The sequence below is a fragment of the Oryctolagus cuniculus genome, chromosome X, assembly GCF_051225735.1.
Source record: "Oryctolagus cuniculus isolate XC-2025 breed Fujian yellow rabbit chromosome X, ASM5122573v1, whole genome shotgun sequence".
Classification (NCBI taxonomy): domain Eukaryota; kingdom Metazoa; phylum Chordata; class Mammalia; order Lagomorpha; family Leporidae; genus Oryctolagus; species Oryctolagus cuniculus.
In genome coordinates this window covers 61178831-61203335 of record NC_142888.1, presented here as the reverse complement: position 1 = coordinate 61203335, position 24505 = coordinate 61178831, and the positions used below count along the sequence as shown (strand labels likewise).

General features: G+C 37.7%; 1 long non-coding RNA gene across 5 annotated transcripts in view; it reads right to left on the bottom strand.

The window, feature by feature from the left end:
• LOC149119660 (uncharacterized) overlaps positions 1–22151 on the bottom strand; it is a 32015-nt gene extending 9864 nt beyond the window's left edge. For 3 of the 5 annotated variants that reach the window (XR_016227658.1, XR_016227662.1, XR_016227659.1), the window contains exons 1-2: positions 22021–22151; positions 21403–21511 (exon numbers count right to left, since the gene is read on the bottom strand). This is a non-coding gene — a long non-coding RNA (uncharacterized LOC149119660). Of the gene's footprint in view, positions 1–5018; positions 5172–21402; positions 21512–22020 lie in introns of all 5 variants that reach the window. The other 2 variants (XR_016227660.1, XR_016227661.1) reach the window with 1 other exon arrangement.
• Between the last annotated feature and the right edge of the window lie 2354 nt (positions 22152–24505).

Below are 24505 nucleotides of genomic sequence, written 5' to 3'. Positions count from 1 at the left end.
CTCTTAAGCTCTCCTCCCTCTTTTCCTTCTTTGCCCCTTCCTTCCAGACTGTAGGGTTTACCCAATAAACTCTTTCCCTTAAAAAAAATTTTGGGAGTAATTTCACTTATTTCTCACCCAGAAAACCTTTTGCCCAGGCGAAAAGTATATAGGGGAGGAGAAAAGGCAGGAAAAAGTGGATCCTACACCCTTATAAACCCCAGTCTGCAGGTAGACTGGTCACACTCGGATTCACCTGAAGAGGTGCCTAACTGTTCTGACAGATGCCCTACCTCATTAAATCTTATTGTCTTCTTAACACTACTCTGTCTTCACATCTGAAATTCTTTTTCTTATGGTACAACAGGAACTCTAATCCCATCCATCTCTGCTAACATATACAGAGCAGTTTTATGGAACTTCTGGGAGGGAATGCTTAGATTGAACCACACAACTGGAAGATATTACCCTCTTCTTTTTCCTTCTTTCTGCTGAAGACAATGCATGTATGTTACAACTATATCCTAAGCAACCATCATGAAGCATCAGGTTTTCTTGGATGTAGAAAACAGTCTGTAGGACAGTGCTGAATGGAAAAACAAAAGAATCTGTTCTCTGGTGTCACTGTGCTGCTTCTATATTCTGCCTGCAGAACATATCAAGAAAAAGAAATGATTTTTTTATATAATCCATTACAGGATTTTTTTTTTTGCTCTAAGTATCCAAAATTAATCAGAATTTCTGAACTAATTATACTAGTATTCCACAATATTGATGGAAAAATATATTATCAGATAAATGAAGACAATATACCACTAAGATATTGTTACAAAACTGCCAAAGTACTACTTCAGGCAGAAGAAAATTGAACTAAAAGCAAAGTAATGAGATGAAAGATATAACAGTGAATAAATAAATTATATGCCAATATAAACAAGCCTTCATAAAGTAATCCTAGTAAAAATGACTAAGTGGAAGGTTTTATAATAAGGTGACCTTAAAAGTACTAAACAGGGGCTGGTGCTGTGGCACAGTGGGTTAACGCCCTAGCCTGAAGCGCCAGCATCCCATAAGGGCGCCGGTTCGAGTCCCAGCTGCTCCTCTTCTGATCCAGCTCTCTGCTATGGCCTGGGAAAGCAGTAGAGGATGGCCCAAGTCCTTGGGCCCCTGCACCCACGTGGGAGACCTGGAAGAAGCTCCCGGCTCCTGGCTTCGGATCAGCGCAGCTCTGGCCGTTGTGGCCAACTGGGGAGTGAACCATCGGATGGAACACCTCTCTCTTTCTCTCTCTGCCTCTCCTCTCTCTGTGTAACTCCGACTTGCAAATAAATAAATAAATCTTTTTTAAAAAAGTAGTAAACAGACATGTAAAACAGAAAAGTGTGATAAACTTTAAAGACTTATAATGTCATTAGTTTTTTAGAGACTGGAAGTGATATTAAATAATACTATTTTATTATGTCAAGTATGAATGCTATAATTACAATTATTAGAGTTATAGAATGCAAAAACGTGACTATATCACAAGCAGATATGTCTAAAAGGATAAGAAAACCTGATAAAACCAAGAGAAAGCAGAATAAAAGGGGGAAATAAGATGAAATCTTAAAAAGTAAAGTAAATTGAAATTCAGTAATGGAAAGTGTATACCTCATGTTTATGGTTGGGAGTTGAGATAAATCAGAAGTAAAAAGAGTCTCATCTGGAAAACCCAGTTAAACTCAAACACTATTGGATTAAGATTATCCTAGATGCCTACATTAAATAGGCTGAGAAATTTGAGCAGTTAAAAGACAATCAGCTCAAACACATTCACACAGTTATTACTTTTACAGATAATAAAAGTACTATCTGCAGGATAGTCATTCCCTTATCTTACAGGAGGACACAGAAACAAAGGGGCGAGATAATAGGCAACAAAACAGTGGAGTGCCTGTTGCTGAGGAAGGGTTTGATACTCTGCTCCTAAGCTAGAGTTGTATCCCGACATGGGGAGTTGGATGGGAAAACGCATACTTCATTGGAATCTGAGAAGCAGAAGAAAATGTGCTTCTTGGACGCTTCCTTCAAAATAAGGGAGAAGCACCCTTGTGGCAGTTCCTTATAAGACTATCTTCCCGTTGTTTGTGCAGATCACACAGCATTTTGCTTGGGTTCAGAACAATGTGCGGTTGAGCACTGCTCATGTGGCTTACAGATACTTATGAGGATGCGAGATTTGAGGGCAAAATTGATCCTCTATCATATAGTGAAGAGTTGCCTCGCTCAAGTGAATAAAATTCGTTCTGAAGAAAATGGGCATCATCCTGGACTTACATTAATTCTTTTAAAAGTATAATAGTTAACACATGATCAGATAAATTAGTACATGAATAGTTAGGATAACATAAATGAAAGTAAACATCAAATACGAACAACAGGAACAGGTCTCTATAGTCTCCAGATAATAGAACAAACAGAAAAGAATAAAAATAATCATGATTACTAAGTTTGTAGAGGAAAAACCAGTTACATTTCAAAATTCCCACAAGGAATTAGAAACCCTAAAATCTGACGTTGCAACATTGAAAAAAGAGTCAATAAGGAATTCTTTAATTGATGAAATATAAATTAATTAATGAATGGTTTTAAGAATAGCCTAGACTTGGTTGAGAGGAACATCAATGACCTAGAACACGTGTTGGAACACATTACCATTGCTGAAGCAAGATGACTCAAGAGATGAAGAAAGCAAGAGTGAGAAGGAGAGAATACACCTCAAGAAGGAAAAAAAAAACGTTTTAAAGTTGAATCCCCTTAGAGTTTGCATTTCTGTAGGCGGTCGCATGGTCAATAGCTGGTATTTATAACTATCTTTTTCTATTACCCACTCTATTTATTCTCTTTCCCTTAAGCAAGCATCTTAGCTACTTTTGGTTCTTTATGTAATGGCGTGATCAAAACTTTTATTCCTATAGAGTTTAGTCCATTTATATTCCTACTTAAATTGGTTTGTTGCCATTTCCTATTGGCTTAATTCACAGGGCATGATAATACTAAGGGATATGCACTCAGTGATCTCCTGTATTTCATTCATATTTTTTCTTAAATCCATAGAAATTTGTTGTAGTAGTCTAATTTCTTATCAGTAGTCAAGATCAATCACACAGTCATCACTGTAATTCCCTTTATTTTAATTTCCAGTTCAATAGATTGATTGTTGTGTCTTGGGTAGAACCATCCCTCTCTTTGAAACTAAGACCTTTAAGCCAGGAAAGCATAAAGTCAGAGGAACTTGAGGGAAAATTTTGCTACTGTATCACTAGCCATAATGGTGAGTGGTGCCACTCCCATTTCTACTCCTCAACTCCTGAACCTATGAATCATGGCTATGAGAAAAACGGCACTATGTACTGGACAGATTCATATCATACAACCTTCTAGAGAATCTTATCCCAGTTCTGCAAAGAATTGCCACTTAGCTAATGCTATAATTCTGTTTTCAAAAGTCTTTTCCACAATCCTATCAAATCAACAACTATAGAATTATGAAGAACACGTTAAGGCAGTGAATTCTATGACCATAGACCAATTGGTGAACTTATTTTGCTGTGAAATGAATTCCTTAGTAGTGGCACTGATAAAGGCAGATAGCATCAAATTGATTAGATTTGTAAGCTGGAGACAATGTCCCCTGTGTGATCTCATGCCCCTACCTCATCTCACCTGGATGCCCACCTGCCAATCAGACTACGTAACCACTCCCCTTTAGGAGTAGATAAAAGGCTTAGAGCATGGTGGGCCCTCCTTTTCTTTGGTTGCCTACCCTTGTTGTGCCCTTGTTGCACTGAGCCTCCAGGCCAGAGGCCTTATGGCCTCTGCCCTGCCTCTGCTTTCCTGCCTGCATGCTTGCTCCATGTGGCTCACTCCTGGCCTGCTCTCTGCCTGGAATGCACCCAACTTAGCTTCTAGGTCTCTCTTTCTTCCCTAAATAAAGCCCTCAATTTCCTGTGCATTTCTCTCACTGAAAAAAATGCTTAAAAACTTACCATGTTGTCTGATCTATTTGAGCCAGTATTCAGAATTCTTCCTTAAGTGTCAAGAACCCACAGGATTACTAATATTGAAAATTATTAATAAGCAGGATGACATCAGCACTAATCTCTTAAATCTCCCCAGGAATGTATTACTGCTTTAGTTTACTATTTTTTTAGGTGGAGGCTGTGCCACTTGGCATTTCTTCCCATAGTAGCCTTACGCGATAGGTCAGGGAACCAATACAGAATTTCAGACTGCTACTGAGTATATCTATTGCTAAGAATGCATTCCAGAGCTGAAGACATAAACACAGGTTGGTTTCAGGAACCCATTTTGAGAAGGACTTGAGATAAAATCCCATTAATAACCTGACCTTCATAAGCCCATACTCTGATCAGTGGCCCCAAGGGACACTTTGGGTCTCTGGGTATCAGTGCCAGTTCAGAGACAGTGCATAGTTGTAAAGACAGCAATGATAATTCATGGAAAGATCTATCCAAAAAAGATATGCAAAAGATCTGCATTGAATACTCTTCTTCAGTCACTTATAAAAAAGCAAGATCACTGACTGTATATATGACACTGTCAAATATGTTTGGAAATGTAATGAAGTTGACTTGTTACTCCAATCCTCGCAGGACAAACTGATGAAGGAAAAGAATGAACTAGCTGAGGGATTCAAATTCCAGCTCAAGTACCACAAAAAGGACCTAAGTCTTTCTATGTGTGCAGTGAAGGAGGCCTTTGTCTCCTGTGGCCCCAAAGCTGACTGTGAAAATCAAATATAGAATCACATCCTATGACGGGCTCAATTACAAATGCTAGTTGAACTTACAGCCTGATAGGGTGCCCAATGTTAAAACGGGGGAAGTAACTGGGGGAAAATGCAATCCTATACAATAAAAAGGGGATGTGTCAGATGACATTGATGAAGCTAAGAACACTTTGTATCTAAATTATGATTAGTCTTCTTTTTCAATGGAACAGATCTCCTGACACTTAATGGAAACAATCTCTCCCACCTCCAAAAGAAGTTCTTTTTCCATCCAAGTGGATTCAGTCTACCCACTCATGGTGCGAGTGGCCTCTAACCTTCAGTGGCAGCAGCTTTCCTACTCCCGTTGGTAGTAGTTTCTGTGTGTCTGAGGGCAATAGCCCTGTAGAATAATCTTCCTCTAAAAAGGAAAGAAACATGCCAGGTGTTGTAATTCCTTTTTTATTGGCACATGATGGATTTAATTGTCATTTACTTTGGAAGGATGTTCCAATTTGCTGATAACCACTAGACCACTGAAAACTTCACTGATGGCAGTCCTCCTCTAAATTTTCTGAGTTTCTTTCATCCTTTTCAGCACATAAGCATTACAAGGTCTACAAAGTACTTGCCAAATGTGGTCATTCAATCTGACTAATGGGGAATTATCAATACAGTGCACAAATACAATATTCTACAGAATGTTCAGATAATAGGGATACATTTAGACTATATTTGCTGAGACCCAAAGCATTAAAATGCCATATGCAATATAATCGTCCTTAACACTATTTTGAGATCATGGTTAAGAACTCTCAAGTCCCCTTTATGAACAGTCTGATATAGTTTGATAAACTTATACCCCAACTATCATCCTTATTGGGCTATAACACTCCTAGGTTGTAACACACACACACCCCTGATGTCAAACATTTTTGTCATGGGCTCTGCATCTGGGCCCACAGAATCATTCCAAAGACCTGAACCATAAAAGTCCCACAAAACCTAGCTAACTTCACCCTCATTACCATTTATAATCCATCCTTTACAGTTCTGGTTTGTTGTTACTCTCCCTGGGCATGACACACTATGTGGCCCTGCTTAAAAACCTTCACTCATTTGGACCTTTAAGTAACAAAGAATTCTACGTCTGCTCATCTACAAGATCACTGATATGCATCTTGCCATCATCAGAATCCAACAAACATGAAAAACAATAAAATACTCTGAGAAAAGAGTGTAATTATATATCATTATTCATTCTGTGTGAATGTGATCCTTCCACTTTTGATCCCCTTAGGGCATGGAAAATATGTTGTTGCTGGGTTTTTTTGCTAGATTAAAAACTAAATGTACCTGAAGTCATAATGACCTGTTCTAGCCAACATATATTTGACACAGTAACTGTAATTGGACAAATTCTTGTTTGAATTTGCACTAACCCACTGTGTCCACAAAATTTCAACTCATTTACCACTTTGGCTGGCTGAAAGTTGTTTTAGAGGCTTCACATAATCTCTTCTAATATAATAGCTTTACTCATATTCCAGGAACCCAATTTAGGGATTTTTCTAACTACCTTGTGTATCTATTGTAATTATATATTTAGAAACTGGGGAAACAAATACTGGATTGTTCCACAGATCCAGTAAAGATTCTGTACACTTGAACTGGCTCAGAATTCCATTTACACAGTCTCCAAATGTACCACACTAACAAGTGGACCATGATGAGGCTTCAGATGTATGAGAATCAATGTTAACTATGACAAACTATTTAACAATCTCTAGTTAACTCAGTAAATGGTCAATAGCCCTTAAATTTTACAATTAAATTTATCATCATTTTAAATTATCATGGTGTTTCATGCCAGCACTGTGTTGTGGCAAGTAAAGCCACAATCTGTGATGCCAGCATCCCATATGGGTGCCAGTCTGTGTCCTGGCTGCTCCACTTCCAATGCAGCTCCATGCTAATGGCCTAAGAAAAGCAGTGGAGGATGTCCCAAGTCCTTGTGCCGCTGCCACCCACGTGAGAGACCCAGATGAAGCCCCAGGCTCCTGGTTTCAACCTGGCCCAGCGCTAGCTGTTGCATCCATCTGGGAAGTGAACCATGGGTGGAAGATAATCTCTGTTTCTCCCTCTCTCTAAATATGACTTACAAATGAATGATCTTTTCAAAAAATTATCATGGTGTTATACAAATCTTCTTCAAGGCAACAACCTCTCTTGCAGTCAACAAGTACCAGATATTGACAACTAGCACAAGTCTGGAAACTGGGCAAAAGGTTAATTACACATGTCAACTTGATTAAGCTATGTAATGTCCTGGTAGCTAGTAAAACCCTATTTCCGTGTGTGGTGCTCATATATTTGTATCCTGTCCTCAAAATTCTGTTCTCTAATAATCATATAATGTAGCATTCTGTGGTGCATTTCCCTTGGTTGCCACACTGACCTTGCCTTCATGAAAATAGGGCCCTTTGCGTCCAATGATTACCTCCACCAAATGATTTGTATTATTTTAAAATCATATCATCCCCATTGCTATCAGTGATCTCAGTTCCACAGCAGTTTCTCACGCTGTCATCCCAATCCTACAGATAATGACCACTGCTGAGATTCTTAATCCTGTGACTATACCAGACTATACTTCACATCTGAGTAAGGAACGTAATTGGCAGGAGAATTTCCCAAATCTACAAGCTATGGATATACCATATAGACACCCATGCCCACTTTTATGACTCCTTAAATATTTTTAGACTATTATAGTAGTTCTGAAATTTCTATTTCATTAAATATGAGTCATCATTTTCTCCATGCTCCCCAAAAGCTATTCTTCTAGCATGCACTGTATCCGGGGGTCACTGCTAGCATGTTAACTCTCATGTTACAGAAATGGGTTGCTATATAATAAAATGTAATTTTGTCAATATTTGGTCCACTCTTCTTAATTTGGTATCTTAGAATCTAATATCAAATACACTTTCCTAGAGCCTTCCACTGCATGTGCATATAAAAATATATAAGCAATACACAGACAGACTAAAAACTATAGCAGACTTTAACATATCTTTCAGGAAGTGAAGGAATAATAATAAAAAAAAATAGTCACTATGAATACTTGTATAGACAAAACCTGCTGAAGTCACCAGAGGGGTCCTAGGACAGTTAGAATTTGAATGGCTATGATAATGGGGATGACTGAAATTGATTGAGGTGAATTCAACTGAAAGTTAAATATTTTGTGTGAATTGTATAGATGTTTCTATTTCTTTTTTTTTTTTTTTTTTTTTTTTTTTTTTTTTTTTTGACAGGCAGAGTGGACAGTGAGAGAGAGAGACAGAGAGAGAAAGGTCTTTCTTTGCCGTTGGTTCACCCTCCAATGGCCGCCGCTGCAGCCGGCGCACCGCGCTGATCCGATGGCAGGAGCCAGGAGCCAGGTGCTTCCTCCTGGTCTCCCATGGGGTGCAGGGCCCAAGCACCTGGGCCATCCTCCACTGCACTCCCTGGCCACAGCAGAGAGCTGGCCTGGAAGAGGGGCAACCGGGACAGAATCCGGCGCCCCAACCGGGACTAGAACCCGGTGTGCCGGCGCCGCTAGGCGGAGGATTAGCCTAGTGAGCCGCGGCGCCAGCCAGATGTTTCTATTTCTAATAATACATTTTCCTTTCATATATTATAGCAATACAAAGCAAAGTATTACACATAAACTGCATTATCAATGGATATCTGGTAATTTACTGGATAAATTAATCAAGCTCTGTATTTCTCAAAACTGTTTTTCATTTTGGTCTGGATAATTTTGGAGAAAATTTTCAAACAGTGTTGGTTAAAATACTAATGTAGCTGGAAATTTAAGCTTGTCCAGATATAGTCATGACTTGGATAACCTAGGTTCTATAATGGTAACATATTTTAATCTTTTTTACATACTTATTAGTTATAGATTAGAGGAGTTAAGACAGTACTGAATGACAAACCTCAGGTAGAAATATGGCTATTAAATGGTAACATACCTAAAGAATATTTAATGTAGTAAGTATCATTTTCAGAAAATAATTTCTTTGTCATACAAGCAGTTTTAGAAAGACATAATTTGGGTGGCCGGTGCTGTGGTGCAGCAGGTTAAAGTCCTGGCCTGCGGCGCCAGCATCCCATATGGACGCCAGTTCTAGTCCAGGCTGCTCCTCTTCCAATCCAGCTCTCTGCTGTGGCCTGGGAAAGCAGTGGAAGATGGCCCAATTACTTGGAACTCTGCACCCAGTTGGGAGACCCAGAAGAAGCTCCTGGCTCTGACTTCGGATCGGCGTAGCTCCGGCCATAGTGACCATCTGGCGAGTGAACCAGCGGATGGAAGGCCTCTCTCCCTCTCTCTCTGCCTCACTGTCTTTCAAGTAAATAAAATAAATCTTTGAAAGAAAGAAAGAAAGAAAGAAAGAAAGAAAGAAAGAAAGAAAGAAAGAAAGAGGAAGGAAGGAAGGAGGAAGGAAGAAGGAAGGAAGGAAGAAGGAAGGAAGGAAAGAAAGAAATTTGACAAAATATATAGGTTGACAAATGTACTGAAAAGTCCAATTATGATTTTGTCCAGACAACTTCAAAATCTATCCTTTAATTCTACTCTCCCAAACTATAAAATCCTGTCTGTGTAATCAGTAGTGTATACAATATTAATTTAAACCATGACTTGCCCTCTCTTAGAAGCTGTATGATTTTTATTTCCTTATTATCCCTGAGATTTTTCCCCCTGTGCTGAAGAATCTTACATTTAAGGATGAAAGAAATGAAATTAGTTCTTAGGTATCTTTAATAACATTAACACATGCCAAAGGAAATTTCCTAAACACAGAATTGCTGTTCTATAATTTCAAAAACTTATAGAATGATTTCTTAATGCTAACTAGAATACATTAGTAAATATAAAACTTTTCCAAATACATAATAGGAAAATCTTCCTTGAAACCGAAGATGAAAGAAATCATAAAAATAAAAAATATGCTGGGTGGCACCATGGCTCAATAGGCTAATCCTCCGCCTTTCGGCGCCGGCACACCGGGTTCTAGTCCCGGTCGGGGTGCCAGATTCTGTCCCGGTTGCCCCTCTTCCAGGCCAGCTCGCTGCTGTGGCCAGGGAGTGCAGTGGAGGATGGCCCAAGTGCTTGGGCCCTGCACCCCATGGGAGACCAGGAGAAGCACCTGGCTCCTGCCTTCGGATCAGCGCGATGCGCCGGCCACAGTGTGCCAGCCGCAGCGGCCATTGGAGGGTGAACCAACAGCAAAGGAAGACCTTTCTCTCTGTCTCTCTCTCACTGTCCACTCTGCCTGTCAAAAATAAAAAAAATTATGCTGATGATTGAGGAAATTTAGATTATAACATAAACATACTCAAACACACACGCTTACAACACCAATACAAAATATTACTGTAAGCAGTACAAAAGGCAACTGCCTACATGCACACATTCATAATTGTTCAGTTAACAGAAAAGATGGAAGAAAAATTTTAGGAGTTATATTCTTTAATGTGTCAAACAAAGGAAATTTTAAATAAAGTGGATTGTCATTTTAGTAGAAAATATATATTTTAAATATGAAAGAATCATTCTCAAATTGAAAACAGTATGATTTCAATATGCAGTCTATTTTAACTGGTATTTTGATACCATTCTACCAATTATCCAATCAATGCCACATCTTTATTTTTAGGTATGAATCTTTGTCACATCAACAAAATACTTCCCAGCACCAGAGTTTACTTCAGTTTGCTAGGGCTTCTGTAACAAGGTCTCACAGACTGAATGGTGTATCAACAGAACTGTTAAACAGTTAAGGAGAAAAGAAATACAAAATCAACCCATCATTCGAATTGGTTGCTTCTGAGGGCTGTGAGGCAAGGAGCTGATCCAGACCTTTCTCTTTGGCTTCTCTCCATGTCTCTTCACATTGTTTCACTCGTGTCCAGATTTCTTATTATAATGACTCCACTCATATTGGATTATGCACCCTCTCCTAATGATCTTACCTCATCAGGACTACATCCATAAAAACTCTATCTCCAAATAAGGTCATATGCTGGCGGCGGGGGGGGGGGGTGGTGGTGTTAATACTTCAACTACCTTAAGCAGTACAGAGTTTGGACAATAACCAGATGGATAATCACATCTTATACCTCTTTTTCAACCCTTTTTGTCAAATTCTCTAATCTGTTTCTTCCAACTCCCCTGCCATGCAGGCAACCATTACACAAGGTCAATGAAGTGACATAGATTTTTGAATCTCTCTCTTGCTCCAAAAAGTGAATTATCAAATGCACTGCTCAAAGTTCTGTGTAGTATGAAAATTTCTCATTTTTTTGGCTTTCTAAGTCATCCTGAGAAAATTCATGATTCTGCAGTAGGCAATGCTCAGGTGGTACTGATTTTTCCCGCAGCACTATTTTAAATTAGGCTCATATATTTTTATTCTTTGTTAACTGAACATAAGGGACTCCCTATGAGGCCACAGACAAGTGTTGAGGAATATATGACACTGAAGCAAGAGTGTGTACACTGGGAGTTTAAGATACATGTTTTATGTATTTTTCCTGTGCATTTAGAAGCTTTATTCTGATAATAATTCAGTGCTAATAAATGCACCCAACTATATGCTTAGGTGTGCCAAATGTCATTCAATTGGTTACAGACAGTTCAATTGTTAAGATCACATTAGTTCCATGATGTAAAGCATCATACATTTCATTTATGTAAGGGTCTAACAACATTTATATACAGTACCTGATTAGCTTTATGGTAATATAAGAATAATATATATATATATGAATCATACATTTTCCACATATGTGAAATAAATGAGTTAAAGAGGAAATAATCATATCTGATGATAATCTCTGAAATATACTCAGCAAGGTGATACTGTTCTTTTTAAGATTTTATTTATTTATTTATTTATTTGAGAGATAGCATTACAGACAGTGAGAGGGAGAGACAAAGAGAAAGGTCTTCCATCTGCTGCTTTATTCCCCAAATGACTCTATATTGGCCTGAGCTGTGCCAATCCAAAGCCAGGAGCCAAGATCCAGGAGTTTCTTTTCTTTCTCCCATATGGATGCAGGGTCCCAAGGACTTGGGCCATCTTCTACTGCTTTCCCAGGCCATAGCAGAGAGCTGGATCGGAAGAAGAGCAGCCAGAACTAGAACCGGTACCCATATGGGATGCCGACACTGTAGGCAGAGGATTAACCTACTGCATCACAGTGCTAGCCCCTGTGGTACTATTTTGATCAACTATTTTCATAGGGAAGGTGGATGCAAGAGTTTGCATTTGGATTTTCTTTTCTTTTTTAACTTTTATTTAACAAATATAATTTTCCAAAGTACAGTTTATGGATTACGGAGGCTCCCCCCCTATAACTTCCCTCCCGCCCGCAACCCTCCCATCTCCCACTCCCTCTCCCATTCCATTCACATCAAGATTCATTTTCAATTATCTTTATATACAGAAGATCAATTAAGCATATATTAAGTAAAGATTTCAACAGTTTGCACCCATACAGAAACACGAAGTGTAAAGTACTGTTTGAGTACTAGTTATAGCATTAATTCACATTGTACAACACATTAAGGACAGAGATCCCACATGAGGAGTAAGTGCACAGTGACTCCTGTTGTTAACAAAATGACACTCTTGTTTATGGCGTCAGTGATCACCCTAGGCTCTTGTCATGAGTTGCCAAGGCTATAGAAGCATTTTCAGTTCGTCGATTCTGATCTTATTTAGACAAGGTCATAGTCAAAGTGGAAGTTCTCTCCTCCCTTCAGAGAAAGGTACCTCCTTCTTTGATGACCTGTTCTTTCCACTGGGATCTCACTCACAGAGATCTTTCATTTAGGTTGTTTGTTTTTGTTTGTTTGTTTGTTTCCAGAGTGTATTGGCTTTCCAAGCCTAATAAACTCTCATGGGCTTTTTAGCCAGATCCGAATGCCTTAAGGGTGGATTCTGAGTGCTGTTTAGGACATCTACCATTCTATAAGTCTGCTGTGTATCCCACTTCCCATGTTGGATCATTCTCTCCTTCTTAATTCTATCAGTTAGTATTAGCAGACACTAGTCTTGTTTATGTGATCCCTTTGACTCTTAATCCTATCATTATGATCAATTATGAACTCAAACTGATCACTTTAACTAGTAAGATGGCATTGGTACATGCAACCTTGATGGGATTGAATTGGAATCCCTGGCACGTTTCTAACTCTACCATTTAGGACAAGTCCGACTGAGCATGTGCCGAACTGTACATCTCCTCCCTCTCTTATTCCCACTTTTATATTTAACAGGGATCACTTTTCAGTTAAATTTAAAGACCTACAATAATCATGTGTTAATTAAACAGTTCAAACAATAGTATTAAGTAAGACAAAAAAATACTAAAAGGGATAACGTATTAAGTTGTTCATCAACAGTCAGGACGAGGGCTGATCAAGTCACTGTTTCTCATAGTGTCAGTTTCACTTCTACAGATTTCCTTTTTGGTGCTCGGTTAGTTGTCACTGATCAGGGAGAACATATGATATTTGTCCCTTTGGGACTGGCTTAATTCACTCAGCATGATGTTTTCCAGATTCCTTTATTTTGTTGCAAATGACTGGATTTCATTGTTTTTGACTGCTGTATAGTATTCTATAGAGTGCATGTCCCATAATTTCTTTATCCAGTCTACTGTTGATGGGCATTTGGGTTGATTCCAGGTCTTAGCTATTGTGAATTGTGCTGCAATAAACATTAGGGTGCAGATAGCTTGTTTGTTTGCCAATTTCATTTCCTTTGGGTAAATTCCAAGGAGTGGGATGGCTGGGCTGTATGGCAGGGTTATATTCAGGTTTCTGAGGAATCTCCAGACTGACTTCCATAGTGGCTTGACCAGTTTGCATTCCCACCAACAGTGGGTTAGTTTCCCTTTTTCCCCACATCCTCGCCAGCATCTGTTGTTGGTAGATTTCCTGATGTGAGCCATTCTAACTGGGGTGAGGTGAAACCTCATTGTGGTTTTGATTTGCATTTCCCTGATTGCCAGTGATCCTAAACATTTTTTCATGTGCCTGTTGGCCATTTGGATTTCCTCTTTTGAAAAATGTCTATTGAGGTCCTTGGCCCATCTCTTAAGTGGTTTTTTTGTTTTGTTGTTTTGGAGTTTCTTGATCTCTTTGTAGATTCTTGTTATTAATCCTTCATCTGTTGCATAGTTTGCAAATATTTTTTCCCATTCTGTCAGTTGCCTCTTTACTTTCCTGTTTCTTTTGCAGTACAGAAACTTCTCAATTTGATGCAATCCCAATTGTTAATTTTGGCTTTGAATGCCTTGCCTCCGGAGTGTTTTCCAAGAAGTCATTGCCTGTGCCTATATCTTGCAGGGTTTCTCCAATGTTCTCTAATAATTTGATGGTGTCGGGTCGTAGATTTAGGTCTTTAATCCACGTTGAGTGGATTTTTGTGTAAGGTGTAAGGTAGGGGTCTTCTTCAGGCTTCTGCACGTGGAAATACAATTTTCCCAGCACCATTTATTGACTAGACTGTCCCTACTCCAGAATTGGTTTTAGATCCTTGATCAAATATAAGTTGGATTTGGTTTTTCTAACAATAATAATCCTCACTAGATTGATTAGGTAGCTAATGTAGGTATCTTTACTTTTGATAAGTATTTATATTCAAAGTGTGCCTTCAATGACTGGAGAAATAGACACAGTATAGGTCTTTGAGTATCTGGTTCTGCCATGAGACAGTCTTGGACTAACCCTTTATCTCCTGAAATACAAAAGTACTGACACTATGCAGTAGACCAGGACCTCATGGATTGACATGAGTTTGTAAGCAATGCCAAATAAATCCACTGAAGTGGAAATTACAAATGATACCCTGCATCTAAACTAGCAAAATATCATCTTAGCATAAATGAGATGAAGTGGTAGTAAATAAATTTGTTTTGACCAAAATTACAGAACACTATAATTATTAACGATATATGGGAATCATTAATCCAAACAGCAGATTATAAGATATAAATGTTGTCAGCTGTAAGTAATATCAAAAAAACGTGGTTCTCAGTCATTTTGATAAATGCTAGGCATAATGGTGAAAAGGAACAAAGATCAGACTTCATCTAGTCATTAATAGTGTCTCACTAAAGAATTCTAATAGGATGGACTATAGAGACGTTACTAAGAATATGCATTCATTTGTGACCTTATGAAAATAACTGGTAAGGGGCCTGCACTGTGGCATAGCGAGTTAAGCCACCGCCTGCAGTGCCGGCATCCAATATGAGCACCAGTTGTAGTCCTGGCTGCTAAATTTCCCATCCAGCTCTGTGCTATGGCCTGGGAAAGCAGTAGAAGATCGCCCAAGTCCCTGGGCCTCTACACCTGCGTGGGAGACCCGGAAGAAGCTCCTGGCTCCTAGCTTCGGATCGGCACAGCTCCAGCCGATGCAGCCATCTGGGGAGTGAACCAGCGGATGGAAGACCTCTTTCTCTCTCCCTCTCTCTCTCTCTCTCTGTTTCTCCTTCTCTCTCTGTATAACTCTGACTTTCAAGTAAATAAAATCTTTAAAAATAATAGCTAGTGAGAAATAGACTTATTCTTTTAATCGAAAAAATAAATAAAATCAACAAATACATAATAAAATGATTCAGATGCAATAGAAAAAAATCAGTATATACATATAATATATAAAAATAAAATAAAGAATTTATAATAACTATAACTGAAATATATAGAGAAATAAAATGATATTGAGGCAACACACATCTGGAATGGCAGACTAAGAACTTTGAAAATCTGTTACCCCAAAAAATTAATGAGAAGCTTGTAAACACTGAATCAACTTTTCTAGAACTCTGAAAACAAAGGCCATTTAGTCAAGAAAATAGCTAAATTTTAGTGGAAAATGTTGTAGCATTTTAACTTTTGCTATTTCTACCTTACAATCAATAACTCTAACGTAGCTTTCAAAATCAACGGCTTCACAACTAGGGTAGATGTAAAAACCACAGTCTAATAGCCACAGAAGAGGGTAGAAAGGGTTTGAACTCCCCTGAAAGCCCCATTCCCAGAGAGTTATCACCACTTTGCCTATCTGGCAACTCAATGAGAAGCTACATTCTCAAGAACTGTCTTTATTTTACATGACTCAGAAATAACTGTGTGAGAACAACCTTATCATTAAACAATTTATTTTTTTAAAAAATCAATAGCAACTATTCAACATCACAACTACATGAGGTGATAATAGCAACTGGGGCTATCTCAAGACTGACCAGTAATATTAAACAGAGAAATCAGGATACAGAATGCACAAGGTGAGGTGGGTGCTGTCACAGCAGACTAAGTTGCCACTTGGAATGCCTGGATCCCATATCAGAGTGCCTGGGATTTTGTTCTGCCTCTGTTTCAAATCCAGCTTCTGCTAATGTGCCTGGGAGGCAGCAGATGATGACCCAAGTGCTTGAGTTCTTGCCACCTACAGAGCAGACCCAGATGGAGCTCCTTACTCCTAACTGCAGCCTGGCCCACAGCCAGGTATTGTACTTGGAAGCAAACCAGTGGATGGAAGATCTCTTTCTCGCTCTCTCTCTCTCTCTCATTTTGCCAAATAAATAAATAAATAAATAAATCTTTTTAAAATGAACTTTTAAAAGCTTCAATATATTCTTGGAATTGTACAATGTCATAAACATTGAAGAGTGATGTGCATTTCCAGGAGGGAAAAATGAGAAAGCTAAAAATCTTTCACCTATGACTGAAAGTATTGAAGGTATGCCCCAACATACACAGGGAAACTCTCAGCAAAGGCTGACTGACTTATTGATTTAAGTCATTTAGGGACACTGTTCAATCATTAGCTAACTCAAAGCCAAACAAAGAGAAATTTTGTGGCACACATAATACAAACCTAACATATTAGCTGAGATGTACCACAGAACAAAAAATAATTATATGAACAATAAACAAGCAAATAAAACTCCAGAAGGGGGAAAAATAACTTCCATAACTGTCATTATACATTATTTAAGATATCTGATTTTCAACAACAAAAACAACATAACTATGCACATAAAAAATAAGAAAACAGGGCCTATATGCAGGGAAAATAAATCAATTAATAGGAATTGACACTGAGAAATTCCAGGTACTGGATTATTAGAAATTATTCCAATTAATCTAAGTATGAAAAAAGGACACCATGACAAAAAAAAAATGGAAGGAAGTACATGAATGTTCTTATATCAATTGAATAATATAATAATATAAAGAGATAAAAATTATATGTGAGCAGAGTAAATACACTAGAGTTGAATAATATAAAAATCAAAATTAAAAAAAAAATCATGAAAGAGATTCAGCAATAGATTTCCAAAAAGATAAAATTAACAAACTTGAAAATTGGTAAATACAGATTATCCAGTCTGAGAAACAGAAAGAAAAGGAACAGTGTTTAGAGTTATGTAGGACACAATGAAGCATACCAAAATATGTATCACAGAAATACCAGAAGGACAGGAGAGAACAGAGTACTAAAAATAAGTGAAGAAAAAAATGACCAAATATTTTGACAAAACTTTTGATTAAACCATTAATGTTCACATCCAAAAAGCTCAAAAAGCTCCAAGTAGGATAAATCAAAGGCATACAAACTTGCATATATTACAGTCAAGCTATCATGAACCATGGATGAATATTCTTAAAAGCACCAAGAGAAAAGTCACTTATCACAGACAAAAGGATGCTCAGTAAGAGTAGCATTTAACTTGTCATCAAAATAACAGAGACCAAAAGGCAGAATGAAGATATTCAAAGTGCTGTGAGAAAAACACTATCAGTCAGCAGTCAGAAAGCTGCTTATCAAAAGTGAAGGAGAAATTTAAAATATTCTGGATCATTCAGACAAAAAATCAACCAAGAAACAATTGAGTTTAAATTATACTATAGAACAAATGGATCCAACAAACATTTAAAGAATATTTCATCCAACAACTGCAAAATACACATTATTCTCATCAGCATATGGAACATTCTTAAAAATACACCAAATATTAGGATACAAGTTTCACAAAATTCACAAAAATTGAAATCACAGCATACATCTTCTCTGACCACAATGGAATGAAACTAGAAATCAATGAGAGAAAACTTCAGAAATAGTACAGATACATGGACATTAAACAATATAGTCAACAATGACCAACAGGTCAATGATGAAATCAAAAAGGAAATTTAAAACATTTCCAAAATATATGAGGTATGGTAAAATGAGTACTAAAAGAGAAGTTTATAGCAATAAGCATCTACTAAAAAGAGATTTCAAACCAACAACATAATAACAAAACTCAAGGAACTAAAGAACAACCAAACCCAAAATTAGTAGAAGGAAAGAAATAATAAAGATCAAATCACAAATAAAATGAAAACAAAAGACACTAAAATATAAAAAAGATCATAAAGTGTTTGTTTTTTGAAAAATTAAGCAAAATTAAGAAACCTTTAGCCAGATTGGCCAAGATAAAAACAAATATGCACAAATAAGTAAAATAAGAAATAACTAATAACTATAATTATAAATTATAAATAAATTATAATAATAAATAACTAATATCACAGAAACACAAAGAATCATTATGAAACACTAAAAATAACTATACACCAAAAACTTGGATAACCTGGAAGAAATAAATAAATTCATGGAGACATATAACCAATCAAAACTAAATAATGAAGACACATAAAAACTTAACAGAACAATACTGAACAACAAGATTAAATCAGTGATAATAATTCTCACAATAAAGATAAATATGGGGCTTGATGGCTTCACAACTGATTTGTTAAAGAAAAACTTGATACCTTTCCTTCTCAAATTATCCCAAAGAACTGACAGGTAACCATTCTAAACTCCTGTGAATCCAAAACTATGCTGACACCAACATCAGACAAGGCCACCCACAGAAGAAAGAAAATCACAAATCAATCTTTCTGGTGAACATAATGCAACAAATTTTCAACAAAATATCAGCAAACACAATCCAGCCACACATTAAAAGATTTTATACTATGATCAAATGAGATTTGTTGCAGGAATGTAAGGATGGTTCTGCACACGTATCAATAAATGCAAGACATCACATCCACAGAATGAAGGACAAAAAAAAAAATCATCATTTCAGCGGATACAGGAAAAGCTTTCAATAAAATTCAACATCCCTTCATGATCGAAAATGAAATACAAAAAAAACATAATGAAGTATATACGATAAATGACAACCATTATCATACTGAAGGGGAGAATGTTGAATTTATTTCCTCTATGATCAGAACTAAGACAATGTTTGCTTTTACCACTGTTATTCAAAATAATATTAGAAATCTCACCCAGATTCAAAACAGAAGAGGCAAGAAACAAATACCATAAAAATTAAAACAGAGAAAGTTAAATTATCTCAGCTTACAAACCTATTTTAGATATACAAAAAAACAACTCCAATAAAAGCTATGAAAACTGATAAATGAATTTAGTAAGCTGAGAAGATACAGAGTCAACACACTCCAGTAATAAAATTATAGAGAAAGAAATCCAGAGAGCAATTCTTTTCACAATAGCCACAAAACATAAATAAAATACTGAGGAAGAATTTAAGCAAGGAAATTAATGACGTCTTCAATGACAATTGCAAAACATTAATGTAAGTAAATGAAGATCAGAACACCCCAAAATGGAAAGATATCCTGTGTTCTCGGTCTGAAGAATAAAAATTGTTTAAATGCCTATACCATGCAAAGTGATCTACAGATTCAGTACAATCTCCATCAAAATACTAAATTAATAATAGAAAAAAAAAGAAATAAAATGTGTTTGAAACACACACACACACACACAAACACACAATTAAACAAAGTCATACGGAATAAAAGGAAGACAGAGGGGAGTATTACAATATCTGACCTCAACATACATTACAAAGCTACAGTTACCAAAAAAAAAAAAAAACCCACAGTAGCAAGAAAATAAATAAATAAAATAAATCCAAATACATATACCAAGGCAAGAGAATTGAAAACACAGACATAAATCCACATATTGAAACAGCCAAGTAATTTGTAACAAAGGCAATAAAAACATTCACTAGAGAAAGAGAAGTCTCTTCAATAAATGATGGAGGGGAAAATGAATATCCATGTGCAAAAGAAGGAAAGCAGACCCCTGTTTCTAAACATTTACAAAAATTAATTCAAAGTGCACCAAAGATGTAAGACCTGAAACTAAAAAAACACTGGATAAAAACAGAAGAGACACACTTCAGTACACTGATCCAGACAAATAATTTTTGGCTGTGACTCCAAAAGTACAGGTGACAAAAGCAAAAATTGACAAATGAGATCAAATCATGCTAAAAAAGAAAAAGGCTTTCAAAGCAAATGAAACAACAAAATGAAGAGAAAACATATATAATGGGAGAAAATATTTTCCAATTGTTTATCAGACAAAGGTTTAATATATAGGATATATAAAGAACTCAATTCAACAGCAAAAATCAAATAGTTCAACTTTTAAAGACAGACAAATTATCTGAATAGACATGTTTTTCAAGATATACAATGTCCAACAAGTATATGAATAAATTCTCAACATCAATTGCAAAACATTAATGTAAGTAATTGAAGATCAGAACACCCCAAAGTCAGAGAAATGTGATTGAAAACTACTATGAGATATAATCTTACTTCAATAAGCAGAGCTGTTATTGAAAAAAAAAGAAAACAAATGCTAGTGAAGACTCAGAGGAAGGTGAATTCTCACACAGTGTTAGTAGAAATGAATATTACTACAGTCATTATAGGAAACACCATAAAGGCTTTGCAAAAACCTTTGAACTTGGGTGGATATTTGCCCTAGAGATTGAAGAGCCAATCGGGATGCTCATATGTCACACCAGAGTGCCTAGGTTCAAGTCTCAGTTCTGATTTCCTGATAATGCAGACCCTGGGAGGAGAGATGATAGCTTAAATAATTGGGATCCAGCCACCCTTGTAGGAGAGCTGGATTGAATTCCCAGCTTTTGGCTTTGGTCAGGCCTAGTTCCTACCATTGTAGGCATTTAGGGAATGAACCAGCAGATGGACATGCACTTGTGTGCGCACTCTCTCTCTCTGTCTCTCTCCACTATCTCTTTCTCTGCCTTTCTATCACTATGCTTCTCAAAAAAACTAAATAGAAATATCATATGACCTGCAAATCTAATATAAAGGAAATGAAATCTAATATAAAGGAAATGAAATCAATCTGAGACAATTGCCCTCACCTTACATGTTTAATTGAGCACTACTCATAATAGACAAGATTTGGAATCAACCTAGGAGTCCACTGACAGATGAGCAGATAAAGAAAATGTAGTATATGTGGAACATTAAGTGAAATATTATTAGTGAAATAATAAGAGAAAACTTCTCTAATTTGGAGAAACAAAGGGATATCCAAGTACAGGAAGCACATAGAAATCTTAACAGACAGGACCAGAAAAGATATTTACCATGACACACTGTATTCCAACTTTCAACAGTAAAACACAAAGATTCTAAAGTGTGCATAAGAGAAATGACAGATTACCTTCAGTGGATCTCCAATTAGACTCACAGCTGATATCTCATCAGAAATCCCACAGGCTAGGATAGAATGGAGAGACAAAGTCCAAGTCTTAAAACATCACGTGAACAAACTAAAAGGAAAAAAAATCATACAATTATCTCAATAAAATGCCGAGAAAGCATTTATTAAAATACAATATCTTGGGGCGGAGCCAAGATGGCGGAATAGTGAGGGCGCACACCGACAGTCCGGGAAAAGATAGTTTAATAAAAGTGGAGTTACGGTAGCCTCAGGAAAAGGATCAGGGAAAAACTGCAGAGGAAACTCTTGCGGATCTAGTGGCTGTGACTCGGGGACCTAAGGGGAGAGCAAGGTCGCCCACCGCGTGGAAGCTGAGCCGAGGAAGCCAAAAGGGCCACTGGACCTGAAAGAGCCGCAGAGTCTGCGCGCCAGTGCTGGAAGGGGAGGTGAGCTAAAAACCTCTCGGTAACCCAAGACATTGGTGGGGAAAGGCAGAAAAAGCCTGCAGAGAATGAGGCCTGAAACCACATTGGGGAAAGTTCACCAGGCTGGCTGGAGGAGAGAAAAAAATCAAATAAGGGGAACCGGCACGGACATTTAGCCTCTCTCTCCACTCACCTTACAAAGCCGAGCAAGACCAAGGGCAGGTGCCATTTTACGTAAGTAAAGCTGTGCGTGCCATTTTGCATATGTAAAGCGGGTGTCTCTCATTAGCCAAGCAGAAAAACCTGACTCTGGTAAGCAAACAAATACCCACAGGGGCCAGATTTCATGCATCAACTACTCTCAATTCCACTCAGCTGTGTGGAATTACTTCCCAACTGAGTCAAAAAAAAAAAAAAAGAGAGAGAGAGAGCGAGCTAGAGCGAGCTAGAGCGAGCAAGAGAACAATCAGGGTGAATCACCTTTGGCACACCTTTAACCCTGTAGAACCAGAGCTCTCTGGCCACATTCATCACAGCCTCTAAGGATCCATCAAAAGCAGACAGTCCTCTTAATCTAGAGTCACAGTATAATGAGAAAAAAACAAAGAATATCTCCAATATGACAAACAAATGCAAAAGCTGAGGTAACAAGAACAAGGAAGACACTATGACGCCCCCAAATGAAAAAGACACCCCAATTCAAGATTATGAAGATGATGAGATAGAAGAAATGCAAGAAGCAGATCTCAAAAAATTGATAAGAACATTAAGAAGTTCTCAAAAACAAATTCTTGAACTACAGAAATCCTCAATGGACAAGATAGAAAATCTCTCTCGTGAAAATGAAATATTAAGGAGGAATCAAAATGAAATGAAACAACTAGTAGAAAATGAAACTGTGATAGTGACGAGAAATCATAATGAAGTGAAGAATTCAATAGATCAAATGACAAACACATTAGAGAGCCTTAAAAACAGAATGGGTGAAGCAGAAGAGAGAATATCAGACTTAGAAGACAGAGCACAGGAAAATATACAATCAAACCAAAGAAAAGAAGAGGAAATTAGAAATCTAAAACATATTGTCAGGAATCTTCAGGATACTATTAAAAAACCCAACATTCGGGTACTAGGAGTTCCTGAAGGCATGGAGAGGGAGAAAGGATTAGAAGGCCTTTTTAGTGAGATATTAGCAGAAAATTTCCCAGTTTTGGAGAAGGACAGAGACATCCTAGTACAGGAAGCTCACAGAACCCCTAATAAACATGACCAAAAGAGATCCTCACCACAACACGTTGTAATTAAACTCACCACAGTGAAACATAAAGAAAAGATCCTAAAATGTGCAAGAGAGAAATGTCAGATTACTCTCGGAGGATCTCCAATCAGACTCACAGCTGACTTCTCATCAGAAACCCTACAAGCTAGGAGGGAATGGAGAAATATAGCCAAGGTACTAAGAGAGAAAAATTGCCAGCCCAGAATATTATATCCTGCTAAGCTCTCATTTGTGAATGAAGGTGAAATAAAGACCTTTCACAACAACCAGAAATTGAAAGAATTTGTTGCCATTCGTCCACCCTGCAAAAGATGCTTAAAGAGGTGTTACACACAGAAACACAGACACACGGTCATCAATATGAAAGAAGGTAAATGAAGGAAATCTCACACCAAAAGATCACAGGAAGTTCAAAACATATATCAGAAAATATCTTTGGCAAATGGCAGGGCAAAGCTACTATACTTATCAATAGTCACATTGAACGTTAATGGCCTGAACTGTCCAGTTAAAAGACACCGATTGGCTGACTGGCTTAAGGAACAAAACCCATCTATTTGCTGCTTACAAGAAACACATCTTTCCAATAAAGATCCGGCCGGCGCCATGTCTCAATAGGCTAATCCTCCACCTTGCGGCACCGGCACACTGGGTTCTAGTCCTGGTTGGGGTGCTGGATTCTGTCCCGGTTGCCCCTCTTCCAGGCCAGCTCTCTGCTGTGGCCAGGGAGTGCAGTGGAGGATGGCCCAAGTGCTTGGGCCCTGCACCCGCATGGGAGACCAGGAGAAGCACCTGGCTCCTGCCTTCAGATCAGCGTGGTGCACCGGCTGCAGCGCGCTAGCTGCAGCGGCCATTGGAGGGTGAACCAACGGCAAAGGAAGACCTTTCTCTCTGTCTCTCTCTCTCACTGTCCACTCTGCTTGTAAAAATAAATAAATAAATATGATCTGAGTTGGTGAACTCAAAAGGCTTCCATAGCCTTGGCGACTCATGACAAGAGCCTAGGGTGATTACTGATGCCATAAACAAGAGTGTCAATTTGTTAAGTCAACAACAGGAGTCACTGTGCACTTACTCCTCATGTAGGATCTCTGTCCTTAATGTGCTGTACATTGTGATTTAATGCTATAACGAGTACTCAAACAGTATTTTTCACTTTGTGTTTCTATGTGGGTGCAAACTGCTGAAATCTTTACTTAATATATACTAAATTGATCTTCTGTATATAAGAGAAATGAAAATGAATCTTGATGTGAATGGAAGGGGGGAGGGAGAGGGAACGGGGACGGTTGTGGGTGGGAGGGAAGTTATTGGGGAGGGAGGCCATTGTAATCCATAAGCTGTACTTTGGAAATTTACATTAATTAAATAAAAGTTAAAAGAAAAATAAAATAAAATA